We start from the raw sequence: 23,508 nt of genomic DNA, 5'->3' as shown, positions 1-23,508 counted from the left end.
GTAAAATCATTAATCTTTTGGTATCTTTTGGCATGTTTTTGTATGTAACATCGTCTCTCCTCTGTTCTGGGTCTAATTCTCAGTATTTATCTGGATTTGCACATGTGGATGGAGGAGGTGGATGAGGCTGGATCTCTGCCCATATACATGAGATATTAATTCTGTTAGCGAGCGCACAGGCTCTGGAGGTTGAAGGGTGGATAGGCCGCTCTTTGTCCAGTAATGCTGTGTGTGGCTGGCTATCTTAAGAGAGTCGTAATCACTCACAACCTGCAAGTGTTAACAGCCAACTCACAGCTGTCCTGCAGCAAGGCATTCTGGGAATCTATGACTTAAAACCCACTGTCTTAAACCATTAAACTATATGTGCTGATTTGCGGCTTGCAGTGAATAGAAAATACTCTTTTTAATTTTTGTTCTTTCCCACAAATTTTAAAGGTCCCGTTTTTCATGGTTTTTTGAAGCTTTGATTGTGTTTATAGTGTGCAATATAACATGTGTTCATGTTTCGCGTGTAAAAAAACAGTATTTTTCACATAATTTACTTATCTATATACAGCTGTTTCCACTGTCATAAAAACGGGCTGATGACTGCGGGATGAAAATAACAGCGTTTCGACGACATGGTGACAAACACACTCTACAAAAGCAACTCTTGTGTATTCCTGTGGGCAGAGGTTAGTCAAAAAACTGTTTTAGTGACGTCATTAAAGAAGGAAGTAGAGGGATGTAGTCCAAACTGGCCGTTCGATGTAGTCGACTTCTGTTAAATAAAATATCTCGCTTGGCATTGAACTTTGAGCTTTAAAATTTTACAGATTTTATTTATACTCTAACAACAACATTACACACTAACTAAAGTTTGAAACATGGGATCACGAAGAACGGGACCTTTAAACAATTCAGTTCAAACTTGAAGGGGTCCTTGATTATGATTTCACTTTTTAGCTTTAGTTAGCGTGTAATGTTGCTGTTTGAGCATAAACAACATCTGCAAAGTTACGACACTCAAAGTTCAATGCAAAGGGAGATATTTTCTTTCACAGAAATCGCTTTTTAAGGACTACAACAAATGGCTGGGACTACAACGAGCTTCTTCCTGGGTTGGTGACATCACAAACCCCAAAATTTATGTAAACCCTGCCCCCGAGAACACACAACAAAAGGGGGTGAGGCCATGTTGGGATTAGTCAATGAGTTGAATCAACTCCACAGCAACTGCATAAATTTATCCACTAACCATTCAGAAACATCCAGTTGTATTCTAAGAGTTGTATCTTCTTCCTGAGTCTCTCCATCAGTGTCGACTCCGGTTTGAACAACGTAACTGAACACCATTACTGACAATCCTCATTTTGACTGCGTGAGATTTTCCAGCTTTATTATTGTTGAGCAACCAGAGCGCAAGCTGTTAAAGCTCCGCCCTCTTCTGGAAAGGGAACCAGGAGCAGCAGCTCATTTACATTTAAAGGGACACACACAAAAACGACGTGTTTTTGCTCACACCCAAATAGGGGCAAATTTGACAAGATATAATAAATGATCTGTGGGGTATTTTGAGCTGAAACTTCACAGACACATTCTGGGGACACCAGAGACTTATATTACATCTTGTAAAAGGGGCATTATAGGTCCCTTTAACATGCAGATTCCATTTAAACTTTGGTTTTGCAAATCATTTCAGTCTGCTATTTTGCTAATATGTTCAATCTTATAAATCTTACGAAGTTTAACAGTCTCCCATTGACACATGCTGTGTGTGCTTACGCCGTTTAATAATTACCATTTTAAAGAAATGATTTGTTTCTATAGCAACACTCATAATACCTAAATGGATCCATATGTGGCTTTGTTGTTGATGACAGAAAAATACTTAATCACTTTCACCTTTGTATGCTTTTGCAATATTTACAAGAAAATGCACAAGGTAACAAGCTCAGAGCTTTAACAAAGATACATACAATTCACTGCAATTTACAGCTTAAATGAACACTAATGGCAGTAGAACACCTACCATTTTTATTCCTTTTCATACAAATTATGATTACAGGGGTTGATTATTGATTAGTAAAGACTTGTTTTGAACGGTTCCTTGCACAATACATTGTTATTACCTCAAAACACTTGAACTGAACACTTGAATTGAATAAAGAAATACATTTTGATGTTTGCATCACATTACCAGCTCCATATATATGGCTTTTCTGATGTAGTAAACTTGCCTGGTAACTCACCTGGTACAGCTTTGCACTCGGGTACGAGTCCTGTAAGTCCCGACACTCGATAAAAGGGCTAAAAGACTTTTGTGTGAACAAGATTGTTAGAATGTTGCTATTCAAAATGAGCAATGATGTAATAATTGTAATATTTGCATTATACAGTGTGATTGGTTGACCTTCTTATATTTGCATACTGTAATTGGTCCAGTATAACTTTTCTAACTTTTATGTTAACTAAAACACTGTGTTTTGCAGCACACTGTAAACCCGAATAAGTTGGGTTAACTCCAAAAAGTTGTTACAATTTTTTTTGAGTTATGATGTTCCCAATTTTAAGTAAGCATAACTATCAAGTTTTGAGTTTGTACTACTCATGTTAATTGCTCCTAACTTGAAGTACTGAGTTAGCTAACTCATACATTTTGATAGCAATTAACATAAAAGGTTTAGTTAACTTTTTTATTTTGAGGTCTTGCAAATCAAACGAGTTATTTACTTCACTGTAAACCCTAATAAGTAAACCCTCCAAAAAGTAGAATGATAATTTAAAACTCAAAGTTTAAGTACTCATACATTTATTGTTCTTAACTTGAAATATTTGAGTACACTAATATACATTTAACTTAAAATTATCAGGTTATCTCAATGTAAATATTTTGCTAGGTGCAACAAACTAATTCAGAAAATTCCAACTTGCTAATTTGCTAACATGTTAACAATAACATGGTATAGCACATAATGAATGAGTACAGCAACTTAAAAGATGTAACATACTTGCTCTCAAACCAAGCAAGTAATCACCATGATGGTGGTAACTCTCCAAAACCCACATTAACAGAAACTCTTATAAATCACTACTAAATCTCCCTTACCATTAATCTTGCACAAAAGCATAACTTTCGAGTGCCATAGGAAAAACATAAAAAAATCTTGGAATTTTATTTCATGGGAAATAAAAAAATCCCAGCCCATTTTCAGTTAAACTTAAGTTAGTCTAAATTAAAAGAAATGAGTTTCATTCAACTTAAAACAATGAAACAGATCAGTTTACTATAAATATGTCAGTGCTTTGAACTCAAAAGAAAAAGAACGATCTAAATACTCCTAACAGTTGATTCAACTGAACTAATTAGTTTAATTTAAATTTGTGCTACTCAAACCAATTAAGTATTTTGAGCGTTAGGGTTTACAGTGCACTGGTATTTCCTTTAGGAAATGAAAATCTGTTTTTCTTTTTTGCATTAGTGGAGTTAAGTTCTGACTAGGTTCAGTGACCTACGTGCACTCTTTATGCAAACCCTTAATTGGTCTTCTCGGTGGTGTGTGATCTGTCCAGTGTGTGATCTGATGTCCAGATGAATTTCTATTGCGAGTTTGAGAAGGATTTAGGAATTATCTTGTCTCTGCTCTTCTGAGAGGTGGAAACGGACAGAGCTGTCATCCCCGCCGGATCTCTGGCATGTGATCAAACGGCAAAGCCTGCAGATTATGTACATCTAAGGCCTGTGACCTCACCGCGGCCCCAACCAGCTGTGTGTGTTTGGTGGCCCTGATCTTTGTTGCAACTCTTCGCAGGGCAGTTGAGGCCTCTCTTTCTCCGTGTGTACATATCAAGTTCTCCGTTTGTTGGTTTAAGCAGCTGTTATTGCTGTTAAAAGCTCAAGCGCCCCCTTCAACCCCTCCTGCACACAAACACGAACACATACGGATGGCGTTCTGTGTTACCCCCCCTTCCGTTGGCTTACACTGATGTCCTTGTGTAGTATGGAGGCTGGTGCAGCAGGCACAGGGGACGGCAGGCTCAAAAGCACGCTGCAACTGGCGGCAGAACGGCAGCAGGCTTGGTGGTCCAGCCTTGTTTACCGTGCCAGGCTGAGCCAGGCTTGTTTAAACAAACCTGGGTGCCTGCGTAAGCTTCCCCTCATTCGCTTCACGTCATCAGCTCTGGAGCTACTGCCCTGGACCCTCTTCCCTGGAGCTTCGCAAACTGTTTACGCCAGACACGCCACTGCTGTCCGCAAGTATGAGGCTGTGTGTGTGTGCGCAAAAGAATGGGAAAGTTACCTAAGATATGTATACACAAGATAATCTGTGTGTAAATTAGCATGCGTGTGTGCATGTTTCTTGTAAGTAGGCTGCCACAAGCTTGCATGTTAACGTTGTTAGGTTTTTACAGAGCAAATCCCAGATCAAAAGTTCTTTATTCTGCAAGACTTCTGCTGGCCTGGATGAGTGGCTGGCTGTGCTGGAAAATGAAGTCAGTTATGTTCTCTTTCACCTGCACCAGAGAGCAAATAAAAACCTTATGCACTACCGCAGGAAACTCCCTCCATGCAAACTCACCCTCGGTCCAGATCCTTTTCAGCATGCAGATTTGTTTCAGTAACCTCAGTATACCTCTGCTTTATCATCAGAGCTCGGAAAAAGCTGTTGACATGTGAATTGTAAGTGTTTACGCTTGTATAACTTTATGTGTCATTAAAAAGCTTGACGTAACTGCGGTTGGTCTGTGTGGTAAAAGTGTTTCCACAAGGTTGTGCAGTAGACACATTCGTTTGAGATACATATTGTGGTGTTAATTAAAGGATTAGTTCACTTCAGAATTCAAATTTCCTGATAATTTACTCATCATGTTTATATCTTTCTTTCTTCAGATCAAAAGAAATTAAGGTTTTTAAGAAAAACATTCCAGGATTATTCTCCATATAGTAGACTTCAACAGGGTTCAACAGGTTGAAGGTCCAAATTGCAGTTTCAGTGCAGCTTCAAAGGGCTCTACACGATCCCAGCCGAGGAATAAGAGTCTTATCTAGCAAAACGTCATCTAAAACAAATAAAAATTATATACTTTTTAACCACAAATGCTTGTTTTGCACTAGCTCAACGATGTCGGATGATTTTGAAGTTGGAGGAGAAAATGAGATGAAATTCTTCACCCTGCTGCGGTACTTCCGCCTACGTCACGCATGATAGAGCAGTGCAAGACAAGTATTTGTGGTTAAAAATTATATACATTTAAAACGATTTTCTAAAGAAAATGACTGATTGTTTTATCTTATCTAGCGAAAGACACATATTCCTTGTCTGGGATCATGTAGAGCCCTTTGAAGTTGCATTAAAACAATTTGGACCTTCAACCTGTTGGTAGCTGTTGAAGTCCACTATATGGAGAAAAATCCTCAAACGTTTTCCTCAAAAACCTTAATTTATTTTCGACTGAAAAAACAAAGACATAAACATCTTGGATGACATGGGGTTGAGTAAATTATCAGGAAATTTTAACTCTGAAGCGAACTAATCCTTTAAGTAATAAGATAAAATATAAAGAGCATAGAGAGAAATATTAGAAATAATTTCTCAGCAATGAGTTTAAAAGGAACGCAAATGGAGACAGATCTGAAAATTTCAACTCCAAGGTCAAATGATCTAAACTGTGTTATCTACATTTATTTCGTAGCTCTAAACAAATGCTGTGTTACAAATGATCTCATTTTTATTTCTTTGAAAATTGCAGGAGGAACATCTGGGACAAAGCTGATCTTTTGAGCTATGGAAGAGCAGCCTTAGAATACTCATTTCTCTCTATATGCTTAAAACAACTTGTAAAATAAAGAACGCCAAACATGTGAGATGATCATGACCCTCTTTCTTTGGAGGAACACTGTGGCACTGACACTGAGTGACCGCCACCCACTGCTAGCCATGTCATTATGATAAATAGAGGCATGCATCAAAGCAGGGATGACCCCATCACACCAGCTCCTGCATGCTGTTTTCGGTTGCATATTGTTCCACCACAGAGAACTCGAGTCACCAGCAGTCATTTCATAGCTCAAGATACTTTGTGTTACGTTTCTCTTAAACTTTTTAGGGATTTTTTAAATAATAGACAAAAAGAGGACAATAAAAATTGTTGACTGAATGAATGCAGATAAAATTTGATGAAGTTCATATTAGGGGTGTAATGGTAGAAAGAAGTTCCAGTTCGGTATGTACCGTGGTTTTGGGGTCATGGTACGGTACAATTTCGGTACAATACAAAAAATTATCACACTTTAGTTTTAGGGTCCAATTCTCACTATTAACTATGACTTTTGCCTCAATAAATCCCTAATTTGCCTCAATGAATCTTTTGTTTCGAATCAGTGGTTCGGAGCTTTTATCAAACGACCAAAGTCACGCCCCCAGTGGTGAATCATTGAAATTTCAAAACGTTTCGAAACACTTATGACATAACAAAGCTTAGTTTACTGAAATCACCTGACTTTGGCATTTTGATACATGCTCCGAACCACTGATTCGAAACAAAAGATTCGTAAAGCTTCGAAGCTTTATGAAGCAGTGTTTTGAAATCGCCCATCACTAGATATTGTTGAATAAAGTTGTTATTTAGTTTTTTTGGCGCACAAAAAGTATTCTTGTCGCTTCATAGCATTAAGTTTGAACCACTGTAGTCACATGAACTGTTTTAAATATGCTTTAATAGCTTTCTACATGTTTGAATGTGTTAATTATCTTGCTGGCAATACAGGCCTCACTGAGCCATCGGATTTTATCAAAAATATCTTAATTTGTGTTCCGAAGATGAACATGAGATGAGTAATTAATGACAGAATTTTCATTTTTGTGTGAAATAACCCTTTAAGTGTTACCTGAAAAAACAACAAATCCACAATAGGTTTCTTTTCGTTTATTTTGACAGTGCAAATTACAGTTTGTTTCACTTGGCGGCATTTAGTTTCACGCACAGTTAAGTGCACAAGCCTTTGAAAGTATACTCTTTTGTCCGCGAGCACAGAAAGATGCATTCAGTGCATGCGCACTATCTAAAGGACTAGTTTTCAGTGGTCATTCACACATGTGGTGTTCTTCTTCTGCTCTTTTTCCTGTTGTGGCGGTTAGCAAACAGCGTTGCATTACCGCACGTGCCCCCTTCTGGATTGGAGTGCGGATCACCTGTGACTGACCGTATTCGTCGTCTAACTGCACGCACCGTACCGTGATGGAATACTTGTACCGTTACACCTCTAGTTCATATTGAAATCTCTGACTTTGCTGTCTAAATAAATCAGGGTTGTTTAACACAAATTTAAAGATCTCTTCTGGACTCAAGAAGAGATAACTAGGGTGTTTTTCTCAGCGGAAAAATATGAAAAGCAGAAGAATAAAGCAAGTCCCAGTTTGCTGTCAATCAAATCTCATTACAGTCAAGAAGAAACAATTGAGATATTTAGGGTATTATCTAGGGATATCCAGATCCGATCACGTGATCGGAAATCGGGCCCGATCACGTGATTTCAGACTCGATCGGAATCGGACGTTACCTCCCGATCAGGACTCGGATATATATGTATTAGGGGTGCAACGGTTCTCAGTAAAAAATCGAACCCTACGGTTCTCCACTTACGGTTCGGTACGCACTTGCACCGCGGTCCATCTCGAATGACGACGCATCTATTGGTTAATATGGTTTGTTTAAAATACCAACGTGGAAAACAGACAGACAGAGTTCAAATAATGTATGTTTCAGTCGATGGATGCGCAAAACGTTACAACAACGATAATCAGAAAGCGTGGACAAAACAGTCACTCTTTGTAAACTGTTAACTGCGAGTGCCGTCTGCTCTAATGTCCAGTCATTTACGCCGTCATCACCCGGGTGTTGATACAGGTGAGACCTGAACAGCACACGTTGCTGTCTGTGTTTAAACGAACTCATTTAAGCCTTGCTGATTTAAACCTTCAAGAACAAGACGCGAAAGAGAACTCGCACGCGCTGTGAGAAGATTTGTGTGCACTCATCCGTAGCGCGCACACGCTTATTCCAGTCAGCGCGCAAATACTGACTTCTCTTTCCAGTCTTGCTTCAGCGGACAAATTCATACAAAAATTATGTCAACATGCCCGTCTTAGCGAGTATCCTAGCGAACATAGTCGGTTATGTCTTAAGTGAACGTATATTAGTCGAGAAAGACAGCGCATGTGTAACAGTATATGTACTGGATCGTGCATGTCTTATAGGGAAAAAAACTATTCCTGCTGCCTGTTTTTAATGTTAAATCAAACAACAAATAACAAAGAAATCACTCACTGCTCTTGACTGAATAGTTTTTGTAACTTCAATAATGATTCATCTTTATTTATTTTATACAGTAAAGATAATATGCAGTGATATTTTATATTTGATTACTTTATCCATTTTCTGTACGTGAAAACAATTGTTAGATTCCTGAAAAACCTGAAAAGCACTGTTCCTGGATCTGTTTTTTTCGCTCTTCTTTATTCTTTTTCATGTATTATAGAAGTATCGGATCGGGACTCGGTATCGGTAGATACTCAAAATCAAATGACTCGGACTCGGACTCGAGGGCAAAAAAACGTGATCGGGACATCCCTAGTATTATCCTCTCCTTGTGCCTCATCTTGTCCTGTCTCACCTTGTCTGCATCCATCTCAGCTTCCACCCTGTGACATGAATATTTGATCAGTTGCTGGAATCACCGGAGGGTTTATTCCAATACAGTTCCTCTTGCCAGGCAGAGGGGCAGCGAGTCCCCGTACATAACCCTATCCCTCCCCTGCCCTCATGCTCCAAAGCCCGGGCAACTCCAAATGTCAGTGATGTTAGTTTAGCCATTGTACACGGCTGGGCAACTCTGAATGGGCAGCTTGTCCACAGGCCAGCCCCCTACAATGGCCCCCTTTTTCCCTACAACTTGTTCTCAGCCTTTCCCTCCTTCATGAAGAGAAATCTCTCTCTCTCTCCCATTTTGTCTTTTTGCTCCTTTGCTCCGAGCCTGGGGTTTGGGCTCTAGAGTTAAATAGGGAGTGAGAAAGAGAGCAAGAGATGAACCATGACTGAGCAGTAAGCGGGTTAAGCGCTGAATTGTTTCAGCGGACCCTGCCAGTAATTACCAGTACAGCCAAGCAGCAGTAAATCTGCCTTTCAGTGCACAGCTAAGCTTGTTAGCATGGTTAATTGGACAGAGAGAGTGTGTAATCTTTCAGTGAGAATACAGCGACTGAGAGAATTAGAGTCTGTGTATTTGAGATGGAGAAAGGCAGAACAGAGAGATGGTTTGGTTGGATATGTATTTATGGAAGAACAGGTTACATTACGTGTGTTACATTGATCTAGTATAGGTGTGAAAGTCTTTGGTTAGATGCGTGTTTAGAATAGAGGTCTTTTTCTCGCATTAGGGTTAATGGTTACACCACTGGGGTCTGGCAGCAAAAGTTGGGCTTGCCACAAACTGGATCATATCCTGTACTACTGTAATATGAAAACTAGATTTTAACCATTTCTGAAGAGAATGTGAGTTTGTCCATGCCAGTCGTCATCATGATGCTATACAGTTGCTAAACTTTCTAAGTGTTTTAGCACGTTGCCAAGGTGTTCTTTAAGGAGTCTTTTTTAACACTCTACTTTGAGTTTGTTTGGTTGTTTAAAGTGTTTTAGTGCATAGCCATGTGGTTGTTAGGGTGTTGAGCACATTATGTAGTTGCTAAGGTGTTCTTCTTGTTTTAGCACATATGCAGTTGCTAAGGTGTTCTCCATGTAAAGGCTAAGCACACTACTATGTGTTTGTTTTGTTGTCCTGCTATGCAGTTGTAAGGGTGATTTGAGCACATTATGCAGTTGCTAAAGTGTTTTAGCACGCAGTATTACATGTTTGTTTGGTTCTTCTGAGTGTATTAGCACATCAATATGCAGTTGCTAAGTGTTTGAGTGCACTACTATGCGTTAAAGGGTCAGTTCACCCAAAAATGAAAATAATGTAATTTATTACTCACCCTCATGCCGTTCCACACCTGTAAGACCGCAAATTGAGATATTTCTGTTGAAATATGATAGCTCAGTGTGGCCTGCATAGCCAGCAATGACATTTCCTCTCTCACGATCCATTAATGTACTAAAAACATATTTAAATCAGTTCATGTGAGTACAGTGGTTCAATATTAATATTATAAAGCGACGAGAATATTTTTGATGCGCCAAAAAAACAAAATAACGACTTATATAGTGATGGCCGATTTCAAAACACTGCTTCAGGAAGCTTCGGAGCATTATGATTCTTTTTTGTCAAATCATGATTCGGATCACATGTCAAACCGCCAAACTGCTGAAATCACGTGACTTTGGCGCTCCGAACGCGCTGATTCATTATGCTCCAAAGCTTCCTGAAGCAGTGTTTTGAAATCGTCCATCACTAAATAAGTCGTTATTTTGGGTTTTTTTGGTGCACAAAAAATATTCTCGTCACTTTATAATATTACTATTGAGCCACTGTACTCACATGAACTGATTTAAATATGTTTTTAGTATCTTTATGGATCTTGAGAGAGGAAATGTCATTGCTGGTTACGCAGGCCTCACTGAGCCATCGGATTTCAACAAAAATATCTTAATTTGCGTTCCGAAGATTAACGAAAGTCTTACGGGTGTGGAACGGCATGAGGGTGAGTAATAAATGACATTATTTTAATTTTTGGGTGAACTAACCCTTTAAGTTTTGTTCTGAATGTTTTTAGAGCATTGCTATGTGGTTGTTAAGGTGTTCTTAGTTTTAACTTTAGTTTTTTTAAGGTGTTCTTAGCAGCATGCTACTATGTGTTTGGTTGTTCTGACTGCTTTTAGCTCATAGCTATGCAGTTGCTAAGGTGTTCTGAGTGTTTGAGTGCTCTACTAATTGTTAGTTTCATTGTTCTGAATATTTTAATGCACTGATATGTGGTTGCTAGGGTGATTTAAGTGTTTTGAGCACATTATGCAGTTGCTAAGGTTTTCTAAGTCTAAGTATTTTTTTGGGTTGTTCTGAGTGTTTGTAGCTGATCGTTATGCAGTTGCTAAGGTGTTCTGATAGTTTTAAAGGTGCCCTAGTTTATGTTTTTAAAAGATGTAATATAAGTCTAAGGTGTCCCCTGAATGTGTCTGTGAAGTTTCAGCTCAAAATACCCCATAGATTTTTTTAAATACATTTTTTTAACTGCCTATTTTGGGGCATCATTATAAACGCGCCGATTTATGCTGCGGCCCCTTTAAATCTCGTGCTCTCCGCCCACAGAGCTCGCGCTTGCCTTTAACAGTGCCTTAACAAAGTTTACACAGCTAATATAACCCTCAAAATGGATCTTTACAAAGTGTTCGTCATGCATGCGGCATGTATGCGTCAGATTATGTGAGTATTGTATACTGTTATATTGTTTACATTGATTCTGAATGAGTTTGAGGCTATGCTGCGTGGCTAACGGCTAATGCTACACTGTTGGAGAGATTTATAAAGAATGAAGTTGTGTTTATGAATTATACAGACTGCAAGTGTTTAAAAATGAAAATAGCGATGGCTCTCTTGTCTCCGTGAATACAGTAAGAAACTATGGTAACTTTAACCACATTTAACAGTACATTAGCAACATGCTAACGAAACATTTAGAAAGACAATTTACAAATATCACTAAAAATATCATGATATCATGGATCATGTTAGTTATTATTGCTCCATCTGCCATTTTTCGCTGTTGTTCTTGCTTGCTTACCTAGTCTGATGATTCAGCTGTGCACACATCCAGACGTTCTGCCCTTGTCTAATCCCTTTCATAATGACAATGTTGGGAACGTGGGCTGGCATATGCAAATATTGGGGGCGTACACCCCGACTGTTACGTAACAGTCGGTGTTATGTTGAGATTCGCCTGTTCTTCGGAGGTCTTTTAAACAAATGAGATTTATATAAGAAGGAGGAAACAATAGAGTTTGAGACTCACTGTATGTCATTTCCATGTACTGAACTCTTGTTATTTAACTATGCCAAGATAAATTAAATTTTTCATTCGAGGGCACCTTTAACACACTACTATGTGTTTGTTTCATTGTTCTTAATGTTTTTTTAGTGCATTGCTAATGCTATGTGGCTGTTAAAAATCATAAGTCTAATTGCTTAGACAAGTAACAGAGCCGCTCTCCTAAACAAGCCATGACGATTGAGATACATGTCCATAGCACATATCGTTTAGGACACATGCTTTAATTTAAAGGGATAGTTCACCCAAACGTCTTAATTTACTTGTTCCAAACCTGTATGAGTTTCTTTCTTCTGTTGAACACAAAAGAAGATATTTTAAAGGATGTTGGTAACCAGACAGTTGATGGGCCCTATTGACTTCCATAGTATTTTTTTCCTACTATGGAAGTCGATGGCTACTGTCAACTGTTTGATTACCAACACATCTTTTTTGTGTGTGTGTGTGTGTGTGTGTGTGTGTGTATGTGTGTGAAGAAAGAAATTCATACAGGTTTGGAACAACATGAGGGTGAGTAAATGATGGGGTGAACAATCCCTATAATACTTACTGTATAGCATTAGATTTTGTTGAAAACACTAAATGTAACCCTAAATTAAAAAAATCAATGTGAGAAGTCACACAATTTTTTTAAGACATTTTAGAAATCTAAGATATATCAGTTGACATAGATGAACATTGATGAACACTGATGAACTCAGGACTAAGACCTTCTCTTGGGGAAAGCAGAGGCATATATCATTCATTTTCTGGGTTTTTCTTTCTGGAGAGAAGTACAAAGACCCAACATAAGGCTCAAAGTGTTGGAAACGGATAAACTGTGAGAAGAGGAGGGGGTCCCTCTCGCTTTCCTTTCTCCCCAGTCAGCCGCTAAAATGATTATTATCATTAAGGGCTTGTCTACATTTCCCACTGGGAAAAAGGTTTATTTTAACACATTTTAACACAAACAATATTTATGTAATATTTTTCTAGAGCGGCTGCTGACTGGGCCGCTGCCAGAAACAAGAGACGACTGAAAAAATAACAAAAAAACAAAATACAATTTCTTTTTTTGGCAGATGGATTTTTACAGACAGGGAACATCTGGTGGGGGAAAGGCTCAACTAAAAGCAACAGATATGAGATGAACATTTTGCTGATACTTCATGACATTTGGGTAGGCGTTTGATTAAGTAATAGCAAACATGAATCATGGCTAATGGGCGGGTACTTACAAGCCTTTTATCCATGAATATATTTACAATACAGCAACTTTGAGAGCCGAATTGCTTTTATAGAATTGTTACTACAAAATAAAATGTTAAGGACAAAAACTTTTCATTAGGAAAATTCATGTTCCATCATTCTGCTTGGAGATAGAGTCTCGCCTGACATAAACCATAACAGATTCAGGAAATGAATTGTTTTATGATGCACATTTAATCATTTCACGTTTATTAATTCTTCTGAAAACTGAATCTGCGTTTCTGCTCTGAGCATCACATGTGTGACAAGGATTCGGCCAAGCTGGATATTTTATGAGGAAATGTTTTCCTGTTGTACTTGCAAAAGAAAGATGAATTTAATTTTTTTGTAAAGTATGTACCAGATGCACCATATTTAACCTTTTTTGACCCTTTTACCTGTAACTATTTTACAGTGCGCAAGGCAGTGACTCATTATTTTGCAAGGGAGTTGGTGTTTGTGCTGCCACTTATTGGTCAGTTGAAAAATTACATGCTCACTGGGCCTGAGTGACATCGGCACATCTGGAAGACACATGTTGATGAGACAGATGTGAGAAGGTCAGAGGTCATTCGGACTCTTTAATTAAGATAAAAAGGCAAGGAGCGGCAACAAAGCAACAAAATCTGAGTATGCATGTGTGTGTTTGTATGGATGACAATGTGGACATCAGTTTAGTAAGATGAACATGGAGTAATGGAGAACTGATTTGACTGAAGTCTTTTATAAAGAGAATGTATGTCATACAAATAAAATAATTCACTTGTCAAGTGTTTAGTCAAGTCTCTTTTGCTCTTTCTATGTCGTCTTCTTGGTTTCACGAAGGCCGTGCTTGGACTTGTCCCTCCCTCGTCTCCTGCATTCCCTTCTTTCAGAGCAGGGTCATGAGTCAGGAGTCATGACCTGCCCTGAGGGTGATATGACCCTTCCATCCCCCACTCCGCATGAAAGAGCCCTTCAATGCCTGGGTTTTTATTTTGTACACACCTGAAGCTCTTACCTGTGGCTGGATCACCTGACAGCCTGCTGATAGAGCCGCCGGCTCCTTTTTCACAGGCTCTTTTCTCTCTCTCTCTCTCTTTTGCTTTGTAATCAGTATTGTATTTGAAAACAATGTCCCTGAAATCAGTCATAAAACACAGATTTTTAATAGTAACAGGGAAATTATTCTAAGGCAAGCATTGTTTTTACTATTGCTCATACTTACATGAACAAAGCCCTAACCTTAAAGGGATAGTTCACCCGAAAATGAAAATTCTGTCATTAATTAATCACCCTAATTTCGTTCCAAACCCACAAGACTTTCATTCATCTTCCGAACACAAATTATCTTTTTGATGAAATCTGAGAGCTTTCTGTCCCTCAATAGACAGCTTGGCAACTGACACTTTAATGCTTCAAAAAGTTCATAAAGAGACCTTAAAATGAATCCATATGAATTGAGCGATTTAGTCCAAATTTTCTGAAGAGACACAATCGCTTTATATGATGAACAGATTGAATTTAGGCTTTTATTTGGAAATTTGTGTTCTGAAGATGAACAAAAGTCTTGCGGGTTTAGAACGACATGAAGGAGAGTAATTAATGACCTGAATTTTCATTTTTGGGTGAACTATCCCTTTAAATAATACATTTCAAAAATCCCATAGACTTACACTGAACCAATATCTAGGGACCAAAATGTCATAAAGACTTGAAGGTGGACTCATTTGACTTGGGCCAGGCGCCCAGAACACCCTAGCAACTGCATAGTAACCAAATAAAACAAAAAATAAAGCCTTATCCACTATATAGTGTCATTGGAGAGTTTTGACTCTCAAACACCACTCACAAAAATCTAGTTACACTTGCTGTGTGATGTCATACATGTTCAAAATAAGTCATACAAGTATTTCAACTGGCCAATGTTTGCATTGCCTCATTGATTTTTAAAACTTTCTTATTTGGCAAGTCTGTTAAGGTATAGTTAATGGTCTAGATTTCACACTTCAAAATTCTTTGACTTTGGGAGAAATATTAGAGATATTTTTCCATTGCACCACAGTGAGGGGGCTATTAGTAGAACCGACATTAGTTTTATTGAAACAGTCTGTGTGCGTCAGTGTTCCACAATAATATCCAGGTGTAATGCTGAACTCCTCCCCCTCTCCTCTCCTCATTACTGCGCCTTGTTTTTTTCAGAATCAGAGAAAAAAATGCCTCTTGTCCTCTTCTTTAGAATATTATGGGTTTCATTTTCTTTGTGTAAAAGAAGTACACTTGACTTTAGCATACTTAAAAAGAAAAAAAAAGTTGTTACATATAATATATAATACAATAATGTATTTAAGTGTGAACTGAGTGTAATGATTTAGGGCACTTATGCTATGTACAATTAAATGAAAATATATTATAGTTTACATATATATTAAATGCAATTAGTAGAATGTAAGAGTGCTTTTTTCACCCACGTATGTGGTACATCTTTATATTCCATTTCATAATTACTTTTGTTGTCTTTGAAATTTATAAACAATGATTGAACATGAATAACCCCCGACATGATGTATGAAGCAGGATGTAAGAGTATCGTAAGCTTAGATGCATCTCACGGTTTAAACAAATAGGACTGTGCAACAAACTCAAGCTTCTCTTATATTGAAATCCTAAGACATTTCTCTTTAAATTTCTCGTTTTAGACTTCTAATTCGTGACCAGTGTTTTGTTTTGCTCTATCCTCTGCACCTCTGCGTTCGTCATTATGTCATGCGTCAGGTCAGGGGTTACTCTTCCGCCGCATACATCCATCTTTTGGAACTTAGTTATTATAGTTAATAAAGTTTTAAATATGGATTTTTTTTTTTTTTTTTTTTTTACAAAAACCCATCGCTTTGCTTCAGAAGGCGTGTGTTAAGAAGACGCAGGCCCAGGAATACTTCCAGAAACCACTGTCGGTTAACACAATCCACCGTGCCATCTGCAGATGCCAACTAAAGCTCTATCATGCAAAAAGGAAGCCATATGTGAACATGGTCCAGAAGCGCCGTTGTGTCCTGTGGGCAAAGTTAATTTAAAATGGACTATTTCAAAGTGGAAAAGTGTTCTATGGTCAGAGGAGTCCAAATTTGACATTCTTGTTGGAAATCACCGATAGAGAACATTTGGCGAAAGAGCTCATTTTGTGCATAAAATCGTAAAATTTCTCAGTTTAAACATATATTATGTTATCTATGTTCTATTGTGAATAAAATATTGGCCCGTGATTTGAAAGTCTTTTTTCTTTAAAAATGCCCCAACATTTCCGGAATTCGGGTTGTATGATATCTACAGCCTATACAGACAGCTGCCTTTTAAGTAGCAGCTTAACTGACATGGAACCTGACTGATTTTTTTCTATAACTCAAATAGCATTCTTACACATGAGACTTATACTTTCTTATTTTTAGTTTAAAAGAAGTATACTAATATAACACTCTTGAATAAACTTCTTTTTTGTAAGGGTGTTTTAAAATTTGGCCAAAACAATATATCTTTAAGAAAATCCTTTACATCAGGAATGTACCTAATTAGACAGCTGACTATGTCCTGGAATAGAGCTTATGAAATCACCTACACCACTTCGGAATCCTGTTTACAGTTCTTTATTTCCATTTCCTCTCTTTTCCTTCCTTTTGATCTCAGCAGTGGATCAAATCACACTGCTCACAACATTCTGCTGTTTTGGAATTATCTTGTGTCCATCACTTTACTCTTTGTGCATATGGGTATTTTGATAAATGTATCAGTCTGAAACTCAATCCATCTCTCTTTGTCAGAGAGTAATAGCCTGTAGCCCATTTCTCTGTTTGTATTATTCTCTGTCCTTGTCTTCTCCTTATGTGCTTCCTGTTTTGAGTTATGCTGAGGGGTGTCAGCGTGGGCCTCTGCTCTGGACCCCACCAACGCTAAAGTATATCTCGTGTTTACTGCCCTTGAGGGATACCTGTCATTCCACCTTCGCTATTGTGATCACTATAGCAACACACAAAATTCCATGGAGCACAGGCCTTGACCCCTGCCCTCCCCTTTATAAAGAGCCGACCTTTGACTCCCACTGCACCTGGAGAATTAAAAAACTTGTGCAATGAAACAGAGAAAAATGCCTGCACAAATAAATATGCATTTAAAAATAAATGAATGAAATATACAGTAGTGTCAATCTAACTAAAAATTAAAAAATTGCCATCTTCACCCTTTATTCAAATAGTATAAAAATTTTGGGTAATACTTTATTTTAGGGTTCAATTCTCACTTTTAACTAGATATTGGCTGTTTATTAGTATTTACAAAGCACATATTAATGCCTTATTCTGCATGACTTCATCCCTTAATCCTACCAAATACCAATCTTCTTTATTAACTATTAATAAGCAGTAAATTAGGAGTTTATTGAGGCAAAAGCAGTAATTAATAGTGAATATGTGTTCCCCATACTGAAGTGTTACCAAAATTGATTTTGAAAACATATTGTGTAGCTGTGCTTGGAGCCAATTGTTTTATTTGTGATAACACAATGAAATGTTAAATTGTGCGGACATGATTTTTGGTATAGCTGTTTAACAAAGAAATTATCAACAAGAGAGAACCAAAAAATATTAATAACTAATATTGTTGTAGTCATTTAATGCTTTTTCCTGTGAGCTTTTTGCTATGCATTTTTTGTACAGTAAAATAAAACATGTAGCTGTAGTTTGCCTTTTTTGCTAAATATTATTGTCAGATAAATACTTTAACCAACTTCAGTGTTTTGTTCTTCCCTCATATTTGAAATATTTAAAAAATCTAAAATATTTTCCTCATATTTTGATGATTTAATCAAACTTGTAGGGTCATTAAAACAAATATCCCATCCAGACATCACTTTTGGCCACTGCTGTATTTATATTTAATAAAAAAAAATCTTTGTATATATCTTTGTATTTTTACCCTGTTTAAAACATTTTTTTTTTTAATATTCAAAAATATATATTTTTTTCACAACCATTTCTAGCCTCTATCTGACTCTTAGAATTAAATTATCTATTTTTGTGTGTTGGGCCTTTAAAACTTATTATGAACTAAAAAAAAAAAAGCCTTAAACCTAAAAACTCTATAGACATATTAAAAAAAAAAAAGAAGATACAAATGACAAAAATAATTACTAAAAACTTAAATTAAAATTAAGACAGAAAATATAAAAATAAAATCTTTAAAATTTTTGTGATCACATTCTTTAAATGAAAAATTCTTGGCTGCAGGTTTGCTGGTGAGTCCAGTATAGTGTTTTTGCCCTTTACACTACACCATTTTCAACTAAAAACTGGAAACATTTTATGCGCTTTGGCTGTTCATTTACACGACAACAGCGTTTTGGGGACCTGAAAATGCAAGCTTTTGAAAAAGGGGTTTCAAAGTTCAAGTTTTTGAAAACGATGTCATCATCTCCGTGTAAACTACAAAAATGTGAATTTGTGAAAATGGTGACATCATGCGCATGCATATTACGTGTTCAGTCTATAGGCACGTAGTGTTTCTTTACAAAGTGACATCGCCAACTACTGGCCTGGCAGCAGAATACAGCATTTTTAGTCATTTTCGCAGATCCATGTGAACAGGGATCCTTTTAATAACGTTGTCATCTGTACACGAAAAACACAAAGGAAAAACGTTTGTTTTTAGTAAATCATTTAAACATACCCCTACTGTCACTTTGCAAATCTCCATTACATTTCAACAGATTCACAAAACAATCTGCACTGAAATGAGCCACACTAACTGTTGAGATCAAACTGAAATGTTCAATAACCTTGTTAAAAATAAACTTAATTATTAATTTCTATCATTTGTAGTCTTTCAGAAGGATCTGCAGAGCTGTAGGTGCTACACACAGCCAGAGACAGCGCAATATTAAAGGGTTAGTTCACCCAAAAATGAAAATTCTGTCATTTATTACTTACCCTCATGCCGTTCCACACCCGTAAAACCTTTGTTAATCTTCAGAACACAAATTGAACCTCCATAGGGAGCAATGACACTTCCTCTCTCAAGATCCATAAAGGTACTAAAAACATATTTAAATCAGTTCATGTGAGTACAGTGGTTCAATATTAATATTATAAAGCGACGAGAATATTTTTGGAGCGCCAAAAAAACTAAATAACGACTTATTTAGTGATGGCCGATTTCAAAACACTGCTTCAGGAAGCATCGGTGCACAGATTAATCAGTGTGTCGAATCTGCTGTTCGGAGCGCCAAAGTCACGTGATTTCAGCTGTTGGCGGTTTGACACGCGATCTGAATCATGATTCGACACACCGATTCATTTATGCTCCGATGCTTCAAGAAGCAGTGTTTTGAAATCGGCCATCACTAAATAAGTCGTTATTTAGTTTTTTTGGCGCTCCAAAAATATTCTTGTCGCTTTATAATATTAATATTGAACCACTGTACTCACATGAACTGATTTAAATATGTTTTTAGTACCTTTATGGATCTTGAGAGAGGAAGTGTCATTGCTCCCTATGGAGGCCTCACGGAGCCATCTGATTTCAACAAAAATATCTTAATTTGTGTTCTGAAGATTAACAAAGGTCTTACGGGTGTGGAACGGCATGAGGGTAAGTAATAAATGACAGAATTTTCACTTTTGGGTGAACTAACCCCTCTAAGCAAACTTCCCCATTTGTAACTCTTATAGTTAGTTCTTTTGGTGTGTAGAAATATTACTATCTATCCAACCTCCTCCTTTTTGATATGTTGATACATTCATCTGTCCAACATCTGTAAGTTCAGAAAATGCCATTTTTGAAGCTAGTTTTTGGACTGTAGAACAACTTTTCAGGTTTCATTGTACACCAAGCTCTTTTTTCAAAAGATCAAGAAAAATATCTCATGATATGACCTCTTATATTGGCATTGACACAGGCGCAGCAATAAACCTATGATCTCATGCAAAGAGTACAGACACACATACTAGAACATAAGTGTCTGACTGTAACTGTATTCAGTTTCTAAAGCTCTTCAGTTTTGAAGACTCTTTATGTGCAGTGATATCCATCTCCTTTATCTATCTCTCTGACTCTCTCTGTCTCTGGTTTTTCTAGCCTAAGGGGAGTGTGTTACCCAGCTGCTACTTTTACCAGTAAAAGTGATCCGTCTGTTGATGGAGGTGAAGAAAGGGTAGTTCAAACACAGATATATTGTCTGCAATCATAAGAGGCCCAACACTGATGACGGTTTGCACACTTTCCTACTAGCACTTTCAGGCCGACTCTCTATTGTGTTGGTGTATGCGTTTAAAAGTCAAATAGACCAACTGTCAGAGCGTCAAAGTAATCCAGACGTATTTTCCCCTGTTGCTCTCTTTGCACTGAAATTGTGCCAGTTCTTTGGAATGCCATTATGTTCCCCGAAGGCAAAGCCAAGACTCTGTCCTGGCACAAACACACAGACACACACACACACAAAAAGTCATTCTCTCCCTCTCTTTTTGGCTCAGACCAGGACCGGTGGCGCCACATAGCAGCATTGCCGATGTGGCACAAGCACACAGTCAGACCTGACCAGCTTCCACAGACTTCAAAATCAGGAAAATGCTGAAACAGAAACTATTGGAACTGGAATCGGCAGGAAAGGTAAGCGGTTGATTCTGATTGGCTTTATAATTTCGCCCCGGTCATGTCTGAAAGCTTTCTCAACTTCTGCTCTGTCCAACATGGAGTACTGTTGGTTAACTTGGCTCAGTTTATCCGAGGGCTGTCACACCATACAGCTCTGCGGGCCTGCAGAGAGGCCTGGCTGTCCGTCTGTGGCCCTGGCACTTCCCATCTGCCCCCTAACTGCCCTCCTTTACTAGCCCCCTGCTATCAGACTGTATGCCCTCCCCACGAACCATCCCTCTCCAGACATAAGCCCTGCTACCAGCAGTGTGATGTATACAACTTAGCCAATCAGAACGAGTCTCAAAGGTACAGAATCAAAAAAATAGCTCACCCAAAAATGAATATTCTGTTATCACTCTAAAAAGTAATCCAGGGGACCTGTTACCACAACCTAAAGGGTTAGTTGTCTGTCATTAGGTACTCACCATCATGTCGTCCCAAACCAGTAAGACCTTTGTTTGTCTTTGGAACACAAATTGAGATTTTTTTGATGAAATCCGAGGGTTTCTGATCCACACAGAGGCAGCAACGACATTGCACCTTTTGAGGTCCAGAAAAACATCGTTAATTATGAAGTGACTTTTTGCGCGCAAAGACAAAACAAAAATAACGACTTTATTCAACAAATTCGTCTGTCCCCTGTCATAGTGCTACGCTATTTTCGTTGCAGAGCTTCAGTGTTTATGTCTGAACGTGGGCTCGGTATTGGCCGGCTCCTGTGTCAGCATCACACTCATGCATTGTGCTGCTCACATGACCAGAGCTGGCCAATACTGAGCTGCCGTTTGTACCTAAACACTGAAGCTCTGCAACGAAAATAGCATTTTCATCAAAATTAGCAATAGCAAAATCATCAAAAATATCTTAATTTGAATTCCGAAGACAAACAAAGGTCTTATGAGTTTGGGACAACATGAGGCTGAGTAATTAATGACAGAAATGTCATTTTTGGGTGAACTAACCCTTTAACTAAATGCATGTTAGCAAATTAAACATTTTAATTTATTGTTTTAATTAAACCTTTTCAGTTGCAAACTTTATTTTGTAGAATTCTGTTTATAGAATTATAGAATTTAAACTCAAATTTCTGCATTAATTGGCTTTTATTTTTTAAATTTAGGTTGTACCTACTTAATGAAATTGTCTTGATAACTTCAGAAATTAGGCTGTGGATTTCTAGTTCCAGCATGCTTTGCATAGTACTGGATAAGGAGAATAAATGTTGAAATTAAGTGTTAATTTATTTGTTTTTAGTGAAGGGAAAGACCTGAGTTTCTGCAATGTTGAAGTTTTTGTGGTTACCATTGTGCTGAAGAGTAGATACATGAAGGTGAACACTACATTGACTCTATAAGCAATGACTGCACTGATGCCAGTGACAAGTAATATATTACTTGTTCATTAAATGTTGGAGCAACTTAATTTTTTTGAGTAATCAACTTGATTAAAAAAAAGTGTTTATGCAGCAAATTATTAAGTTTTTCTAACTCGATGTAGCTTGTTGGTTGAACGTAAATTCACTCAAAGTTGTCATAACTCAAAAAAATACTCATATATTAACTCTGATGACTCAAATTTAATGTAACTGAAAGTTACTGAAATTAAAAATCATCTCCTTTGCAATAGCTTTCAAACATCATTCACATTTCTGTATATTTAAGTTGTTGCACCATGAAACTCATGACTCAATGATGTTTGACGTTATTTAAGACAAACTTGGCACAATGCGAGTGTAAAGACGATTTGAAAGCTACAGCAGACTCTGAAGATTTCCAATACTGCATCATTTAAATGACTATTTTCTGGCCTTTTTGGAGCTTGACAGCTCCAGTTCCCATTTACTTTTCAATGAATGGAAAATTTTCTGCTACAACTCTCCTAGTGAGTTTCGTGGATAAAAGAAAGTTAGATGGGTTTGGAACAACATGAGGGTGAATAAATGACAGAATTTAAATTTTTTGTGAACTATTTCTGTAGCTCTAAGGGTCAGCGAGAGGGTGGAAAATGGTCACGCAAAACTAAATTATGACTGTATTTGTTGGAAGAACCCTTTAGAAACATTATTAGTGGACTTCAGAGGAAAAATACATTGTTACAATAATTTAGAATAAGGTTCCCTTAACATTTTCCATTCTAGTCAAAAGAACAACTGTAATTGTTGTACAAAAATTTGTCCTGGGCCTCATGGAATTTAGCAAGAACACTGGTGATATGGAAAATAATGTTTAAATAATTCAATATATAAACACATCATTGATTTTGATTCCAGAGGCATACTTATGGCAAACCTGGAAAAATACTGGAAAGGGAGACAGTGAATATATTCCTCTTGTAATCCTTTCATATAAAGACACTAAGGTGCCAGAAGGTCTGGGCACTTGAGACATGTCAGGATAAAAGGACCATGATCTTACAATTGCAGTTATTATGGGTCTTATAGTCCCATTTGTGTATTGTTTCCTCTCCATGTGAAGAACTCAGATTTCTTACCTGTGCAGAGACCGGGCAGCTCAGGTGATGGGAGTAGATTGTAGACAAAGAGTGGTTTTGGGGTTGGCCATAGGTTTAGATGAAGGCTGTTTTGGTGTAGTACTTGATGTAA

At 37.5% G+C, this 23,508-nt stretch overlaps 1 long non-coding RNA gene across 1 annotated transcript in view; it reads left to right on the top strand.

Moving 5' to 3' along the window:
- Positions 1 to 21,264, top strand: part of LOC125254835 — a 41,256-nt gene extending 19,992 nt beyond the window's left edge. Inside the window, exon 3 of the long non-coding RNA XR_007181762.1 lies at positions 20,744 to 21,264. This is a non-coding gene — a long non-coding RNA (uncharacterized LOC125254835). The remainder of the gene's footprint in view (positions 1 to 20,743) is intronic.
- The last annotated feature ends 2,244 nt before the right edge of the window (positions 21,265 to 23,508 follow it).

This window comes from Megalobrama amblycephala, linkage group LG19 (genome assembly GCF_018812025.1).
Source record: "Megalobrama amblycephala isolate DHTTF-2021 linkage group LG19, ASM1881202v1, whole genome shotgun sequence".
NCBI classification, from domain to species: domain Eukaryota; kingdom Metazoa; phylum Chordata; class Actinopteri; order Cypriniformes; family Xenocyprididae; genus Megalobrama; species Megalobrama amblycephala.
This window is presented reverse-complemented; position numbering and strand designations above follow the sequence as displayed.